A 9,158-nucleotide genomic window follows, 5' to 3' on the forward strand; every position below is an offset into this window, starting at 1 on the left:
AAAAAAAAGGTCTGTAAGCTCAAAGAAAGATTTATTGTTCATTATTCAGATCATGCAGAAGGTGTTTAAAAAGTTATTATTTGTGTCAGAAATAACTTATGGAGTATCTAATCATCACCCAAGAAACATTTACTAAATACCAATGCAAGACATGGTGCTAGATTCTGCTCAACAGAGATTTAGTTTCAATTTAAGTGCATAAATTGGAAGAGTGATATCACTAAGATGGCATCATACCTTACTCTTGACTTTGTTCCCCCTCATAAGAACAACTGATAAACAGAAAACCGCAGATCCCAAATGGTGTCACTCATACAAAAAGTCCATGATGCCAAACCTGGATTTAAAACCTGATCTAATTGCATTTTCAACCTCTTCCACAAACTATCTTAATTAACCGATCTGGAATTTCCTGGTTAAGCACCAGTAAAGTAATCAATCACATGGGCTCTATTTCCTGTGCATGGAAGAGGCAATTTGCATCATAAAAACCTTCCTAGTCCCTATCCCAAAGAAAAGATGTCCTGGCTCCCAAACAATCCATTCTTTTGTTAATAGCTCCCTTGACCCACCCTTCTTCCTACAAAAATCTTCCATTTTGTACAATTCCTGGGAGCATCCGTTAGTTGCTAGATGAATTAGAAAATATTCTAATTCATGAATCACTTAATAAAAACAATTAGATCTCCAAATTTACTCAGTTGAATTTTTTTTTTTTTTAACACAACTAATAACTCTTCAAGAACAAGACACCATCGAGAGAATCCTAGAACACAGGGGTGAGGCTGACGCATCCACTATACCTCAGAAACCCAGACTGTATTAAAACAGTAAGACAAGGGACTACATATTGACTGCATTGCCCCTCTTTCAGGCCAGCACAGCGCCCCAGGGAGAGCATTCCTTAAGCCTTCAGTTCCTCTAGTGAGAAAAGAGAATCCAAGGGTGACAACCAGCACCTCCTTCCAGCATTGTGGGTTGTTTTGCAGGAGCCCCTACTCTGATTTCATACCAATGGGACTATAGGGGAACTCTATGGGGCTCAACCATGAGAAATCTGACTGACAGAGAAGGATGAAGGGGCTTGCAACAATGAACACACAGATCTTGGCACACCGAGTTCATATCTACAGTACCCAAGTAGTAATCCCAATCAACATCTTTTCTCATCTGCAGAACCAAGTTGGTGAGAGGGGCACTCTTTCCAAGGAACTCAGTGGGATGCAGATCTGCCTAATTCAAATCCTCCAAAGAATTTTGCTGGCCCTAGAGCCAGGTTTGCCTATGCCCAGGCAAGAAGCTCAATCACAGCCCTATCTACTGTGGAGAATGTCTGAAGGCCCCATCTGACCACAAAGTCTGGCAACTACTCCTGGAAGCGGTGTAGCCCCGTGGCACTGGAGTTAAGAGGTAGGGAAACAGAGCTGATTCCCTCAAGAACAAAGCTATTACTGGCTTGGAGCATTCCTCTGCCACTCACAGGCAGATTAATTCATAGTCAAGGCTGAGGGTAGTTCCCAGCCCCTCCCAGCTGGAGAGCCTGTTTAGGAAACTGAGAGTAACCTGGAGTGACCACTCCCCCTCCCACCCAGGCAAGGGAGCTGAGACCTAGCTCCACCCACTGTGGTGAGTGTCTTCAGGCCTCATCTGACCAAAATGGTTAGAGACAATTTCTGCAAGTTGTGTGACCCAGAGGCTCTCAAGTTAAGAGGTGAGCTGCCTGAGCTGATGGTTTGCAGAGCAAAGCCAATGGCCCTGTTTGTTCAGGGAATGTGGGATACAGGTCGCCTTGAGTTAAGAAAACAAAGAACTTCACTGGCTTTAGAGCAGCTTCTCCCACTGAGCCCAGGCACTAAATCTAACTGATAATACTACTGGTTGCTGAATACAGCCTTCAGCTTATTTGACCAGGAAACCTAATCAGTGCCCACAGGAAGCTGCCTAGCCATTTCAACAATGCTTCATACGGTGACACTTGAACAGAGCACAACCCATGGCTTTCCCTGCTTGTAGAGTAAAACCAATGGGAATTCAGTGCATACTCTGAGCTGATTCCTGTCCCCAGATAACAAGCTATACAGGACCCGGGTCTCATTCTGCTGCCCTACCAGGGTAGGGAAGCTAAATCATAGCTTCATCTACTACTGAATATAGTACTTAGTCCCAACCGTCTAGTAAGCTTGAACAGAGAAACCAGGGAACTGTGGATCTCATCCTACTTGGCTAGGGAGCCAAGCCAGCAGTCTTATCCAACTGTTCTCAGCCGTTGTGCCACCCTCCTTTTATCACTATTCTTAGCACTTGAACAGTTACTTTGCTGTAAAACAGACAGTAGTGAGCCCCACATATCCAAAGAAATGACCAGCAGACACACCTAGAAACCCAAACTATGTTGACTGGTGAAGGCTATCTCAGGCAAAGCAAACCTGTTAAGTTTGAAAGAGGAGTCCAATTATTCAAATATGCAGATACTAATATAAGAAATACAGAATCATGAAAAATTAGGTAATTATGACACCACCAAAGGAAACTAGTAAAGTTCCCAGAACTAACTCTAAAAGATAGAGATCTATTAACTGTCAGATAAAGAATTCAGAATATTTCTCTTAAGGCTTTTCAGTGAACTACAGTCATGTATCACTTAATGACGGGTATACATTCTAGAAATGTGTTGTTAGGTGATTTTGTTGTGTGCGAACATCACAGAATATACTTACATACATCTATAAACCTAGGCTATATAGTATACCACTGTCTGTTGTTGACTAAAATATTATGTGGCACATGACTGTACAAGATACACAGATAGACAAGTAAATAAAATTTGGAAAACAATGCATTAGCAAAAGGAGAAGTTCAACAAGGAAATAGTGACCAAAAAAAACAAAATAGAAATCTTAGGGTTGAAAAATACAATAAATGAACTAAAAAATTCAATAGAGAGTTACAACAGTAGACTTAACCATGCAGAATAAAAAATCAGCAAACTGTTTGACAGAGCATCTGAAATAATTCAGAGAAGCCAAAAGGAATAAAAATAAAAAAGAGTGAAGAAAGCATATGGGAAATATGAGACAATAAAAAGAAATATTCACATTATGGAAATTCCAGAATGAGAAGAGAAAGAGAAAGGGACAGAAAGTACATGTTTCAGCAATAATGGCTGAAAATTTCCTGAATCTGGGTAGAGAAATAGACATTCAGATCCATGAGGCCCAAAGGACCTCAAATAAGTTGGACATTGATAGGATTACACCAAGAAACATTATAATTAAATTGCCAAAAGTCAAAGACAAAGAAAAAAATTTAAGAGAGGCAAACTAAAAGAGAAAATTTACATATGGGGGAACCCCTGTAAGACTATAAGTAGATATCACAACAGAAACTCTTCAGGCCAGAAAAGATTGGGATGACATATTCAAAATATTGAAAGAAAATAACTGTCAACCAAGAATTTTATACCCAGGGAAATTGTCCTTCAGCAATGAAGGAAGGACAAAAACTTTCCCATATAAGCTAAAGCTGAGGAATTTTGTTACCACCAGAATTGCATTACAAAAAATGCTAAAAAAAATTCTTTGAGTGGAAACAAAAGAACACTGACATCATAAAAACATAAAAAGGTATTGGAATTATCACTGCTAATGGTAAATATATAGTCATAGTTATATTATGTGATATGGTAATAGTGGTACATAATTCACTTACAACTCTAGTTTAAAAAATTAAAAAGACAGTTATAGAAAAATAATTATAACTACAATATCTGTTAATAGTTATGCAATATAAAAAAACAGGTAAATTGTAACCACCATGACCTAAAATGTGAGGGTGAATAGAAGTAAAAGTGTGATGTTTACAAACTATTGAGGTTAATTTATCAGTTTAAAATAGGGTGTTATAAGTTTAAGATATTTTATGTAAGCCTTGTGGTAACCACAAGGGATATCTTGTAGTAATTACACAAAAGAACATAATAAAAAATTCAAAGCATACTGATACCAGATGACATCAGAACACAAAAAAAGGACAACAGAATAAGAAATATGAAACAAAATAACCTACAAAATAACCAGAAAACAATCAACAAAATGGCGGCAACGGTAAATTCTTACCTATCAATAATTATTTTAAATTTAAATGAATTAAATTCCACAATTAAAAAGATACAGAATGGCTGGATAAAACACAAGATTCAATAACATATTGCCTACGAGAGTTTCACTTTAGCCTTAAAACACACATAGACTAAAAGTTAAAAAATAGACAAAGATATTTCAAGCAAATGGTAACAACGACAAAAAAGCACAGGTACATCAGACAAAAAAGACTTTTAAAATGGTAAAAAGAGACAAAAAGATCATTATATAATGATAGAAATGTCAACTCCTCAAAAAGATATAACAATTGTAAATACTTATTTACCAAAAGCAAAAACAGGGCTAAAGAGAGAAATTCTCCTACTATTATTCCATTGCTAACATCAGACTCAATAATGGAAGATTGAAAGATTTTAGTTTAAGATCAGGAATAAGACAGGGGTGCCCACTCTCACAACTCCTATGCAACATTGAACTAGAAGTCCTCGCTAGAACAATCAGGTAAAAACAAAATAAAAGTTATCAGAATTGGAAAGGGAAAAGTAAAATTGTCTATTTGCAGATGACATGATTTTATGTATAAATATCATAAAGACTCAACTAAAAAACTATCAGATCTAATCAATGAATTTAATAAAGTTGTAGGATGCAAAACTAACATACGAAAATCAGTAGCACTTCTATATGATAACAATAAATTTTCTAAAGAAATAAATCAATCCCATTTACAATGGCATCGAAAACAATAAAATACTTAGGAATCAATTTAACTAAGGAGGAAAAAGATCTCCACTCTGAAAATTACAAGACATTGAAGAAAAAATTGAAGAAGACACAAATAAGTGGAAAGGTATCTTGTGATCATGGATTGGAAGAATTAATATTGTTAAAATGTCAATACCAAAAGTCATCTATAGATTCAATGCAATCACTATTAAAATTTCCATGGCATTTTTTTATAGAAGTAGAGAAAACACTCCTATATGAAACAAAGGACTCTGAATAACCACAGAAATCCTGGAAAAGAAGAACAAAGCAGGAGGCAATACACTTTCTGATTTCAAGCTATACTAAAAGCAATAGTCACCAAAACAGTATGGTACTGGTATAAAAGTAGACAAACAGGCCAAAGAAACAGAACTGAGAGACCAGAAATAAACCCAAGAATATGTGGTCAACTAATTATTTGACAAGGGGCCAAGAATACTGAGGAGAAAAGACAGTTTCTTTAATAGATGGTGCTAGGATAATTAGATTTCACATGTGAAAGAATCTTAACCATATCTTACACCACTCACCAAACTTAACTCAAAATGGATTAAAAACTTAAATATAAGGCCTGAAACCATAAAAGTTCTAGAAGAAAACTTAAGAATAAACCTCCTCGATATGGGTCTTGGTCATGACTTTTTGGATATGACACCTAAAGCACAAGTAACAAAATAAAAAAATAAATAAAAAATAAATGAGTGGGACAACATCAATTAAAAAGCTTCTGCACAGCAAAGAGACCATCAACAAACATAAGACAACCTACAGAATGGGAAAAAAAATATTTGCAAACCATGATAAGGGGTTAATAGTCAAAATATCTAACAAACTTGTACAACTCAATAGAAAAAAAACAACAAATACCCCAATTGGCAAAGGATCTGAATAGACATTTTTCCAAAGAAGATATATGAAAGGCCTAGAGATACCCAAAAAAGTGATCGACATCACTAGTCATTAGAAAATGCAAATTAAAACCACAATGAGATATAACCTTATCCTGTTAGAATGGCCATCATAAATAGAAGAGATAAAAATGCTAGTGTGATTGTGGAAAAAAGGAAACTCCTGTGCATCATTGGTGGGACTGTAAATTGGTACAGCCACTATGGCAAGCAGCATGGAGGATCCTCAACAAATTAAAAATAGAACTACCATATGGTATGGCAATCCACTTCTGGGAATTTATCCAAAGGAAATGAAAATGCTAACTTAAAAAGTTATCTGCACCCTTTTTAATTTTTGTCTTTCCTTTCTTTTTATTGTATCTATATGAGAAGATGGATAGATGGATATTAGCTGACCCTACTGTGGTAATCATTTCACAAAATACATAAATCGAACCATCAAAGTGTTTATCTTAAACTTTTATAGTGATATATGTTAATTATTTCTCAAAAAAGGTATACAGGTTTTTTTTGATTATTACAGATATATAAGCTTAGAACACATTTTAAACTCAAAACAATTATAAAAAGCCTGAATGGTTAAACATGTATTCATATTAGCAGTTAATAGAATATCAATGTAGATTTTAGTTTACAATAAGGAATATTTATTACTAAAAATATGGAGATAAATTGGGATATTTTTGGATGTTATCTAATTCCGATGTTTTCTTAAGTATTTAATATTTTTATTTTGAAGTAAAATCTAATTTAGTCATCTTTTAAGATTGTCTAAGAATATGATCATTTTGAATATTTCGAGAAACAAAGAATAACAAATTTGTGTGAAATAAAAGTATGAACAAAATATTTACAGCACTCCTGTGTCTTTTCCCCCTTTTGTTTTATATCAACATGGGTGACGAAATTGAAATATTTACCTCTTGCTAGTGCAACAAATAACATGGATAAACAGGAGGCCCAAAGGAAAGCATATGACATTATTTATGGTTCTTGGAAGTGGCTATGTGTACAGGCTGATAAGTACACAATTTAATCATACTACTTTAGATCAGGAAGAGAAATCAGAGATAATTTACTTACACACTCTCATTTACCCATGAAGAAATTGAAGCCCAGAGCTATTATAGTACTCTTTGTACATGTCCCTTTATCATATTTGTTTTTGTAGTGTAGATAGCACATATTGTGATACATTCTGGTAAGGTATAGTATAAACTAGGGAAAAACTGCTTGGTGGCTCTCAATTTTTTGTGTGCTGGTGTGTTTATTAAGCATGAGAGATCCAATTCAGTAGGTCTAAATGGAGCTCAGTATATGCAATTTCAATAGTGATTGTAATGAAATTACTGTAATTGTAATGCAAATCATCCTTGCTTAGTACTGAGAAATACATAATTATAGAATGTAAAAGTTTTAAAAAGGGATTTTATGCTGAGGGAGCACACTTTTCTAAATAAGTCACATCTGTTTCATTAAAATATATGTAATTATTTTTCTCTCACTTTGTAACTATAAGGGAATGTTGTTTAAACAAGAAAGGGGCACACCACAGAGCAATACTTGGCCAAATTCCCATACTTGACAAACAATCAGAATCACCTGGGGGTACTTCTAAAAATCCAGGTTCATAGGCTCTTTTCCTGGAGAGTCTTATTTATGGGGAGCTATGAGATGTGACCCCAAAATCTGTAGTTTTCAGAATCACTCCTGGTAATTCTGATAGCCAGCCCAGTCTGAAAACTTCACCATGATTCATTGTATTAAAATAAGCTTCACTGGTTCTCAAACTTTGTTACATAGGCTCCCTCAGAGACTCGGTAATAACACTTACCTCCAGAGCGTCTGAGTGCGTACGTCTGGAGCAGGTCCCAGAATTTCTGCTGTTGCAAATTCCAGTTCCCATAACCACAGGCTGAATTATGTTGTGCAAACTGAGGCAGATGATTCAAAAGAAAATGCCTAGAGGCTGCTGCAATGTCTCTGCCATACATCTGCTTTCTGTTGCTCAAAGAACAATGAGATGGCTTCCGCCTTTCCTCCAAACCTCAAGCAGGTGCTCCTGATTAGTGGAATCTAAATTGGAATCTCCTGGTAGAGATTCTGGCAAATGCATTCCCAGGCTTCTAGCTGTTACAATGGAGGGATGCAGTGGGGAGTATGAGGTGGGGATGTAGGGATAAAAAGGGTGGGAAGCTGGAAGAGGGGAAATTGTTTTCAATTGTCAACACAAAAGGTAGCACAAGTGTGTTAGCTTATACAATAAAAAGGTAGCACAAATTTAGTAGTAGTAGTTTGTCCGAAACCGTGGAAGTCAATCGCCGATCATATTCAAAATATGCAGGAGTTAGTAGGATCTGAGGGTCTAGGAAAAGGAAAAAAGAAAACACTAAAAAGAGATAGAAAAAAAATTGAAGTTTAAAGTAATCAGGATAGACCAGACTGCTCAATGTGACTAATAATAGATGCAATCAGAGACTAGATGCAATTAGCAAGGCCAGAAAGTAACATTATCAATGAAGGAAGACACTGCTCTTTTGGCAATGCACCCAAGTGCAGAATCCACATGGACATCTGAAAACTGTCCTTATATGTGCAAATGACTAATAGAAAGAGTAGGCTTTGGAAGCAAAAACATAGATATCACAAGAAGGGCCACAACTCTGTGTTGGGAAAATAGAGTCTTGCATAGAGTAAGCATATTTCAAATGAAAAAAGACAAGAGAGCCAAGAAGACTGAAATCTGTTCGAAATATGCAAAGGTAAGTCTCACATTCACCAGGCAAATGAATGCACTAATATTTAGCAATGATAAATACTAAAATAAGGAAAAAAACAGAGACAGAGATATAAACATTAAAGTTATAACAACAGGAGAAAACAGTAGCTAAGGCAAGAAGCATTATGTTAAAAATTAGAACTCAGTGAGTGGAAAGAAACATTATTGAGATTGTAGTTAGCTTGACTGACTTCTGCTGGTCTGCATTTGTACAGATACTATTTTAAAATGGGCATTGAAACAGATCATACCTGGTGTAGAAAATTCAGTTTTACGAAACAACTCTAAACAGAGTAACTGAAACTGTCACAGATTTTTTTAACATGGGTACCTCATGATAATCAGATAATCATATTAGTACAGAATCAGACTTATAAATTTTTCAATTTTCTCATAAATCCTTATTTTAAGTTATATTTTGTGAAAATGAAAAAACATATTATTTGCTTTCAGTAAATTATATGTCCCACATTGCTACAATATCTAAATGCATTTTAGTTTTCATTAAAACTTTTGTAAATACATAGAAGAAATCATAAATAACAAATATAGATTAAATTAAGCATAATTTAAATTAAAATTTAAAACCTCTTTATGCAA

The sequence above is a fragment of the Pteropus vampyrus genome, unplaced genomic scaffold (assembly GCF_000151845.1).
Source record: "Pteropus vampyrus isolate Shadow unplaced genomic scaffold, Pvam_2.0 Scaffold107, whole genome shotgun sequence".
Lineage (NCBI taxonomy): Eukaryota > Metazoa > Chordata > Mammalia > Chiroptera > Pteropodidae > Pteropus > Pteropus vampyrus.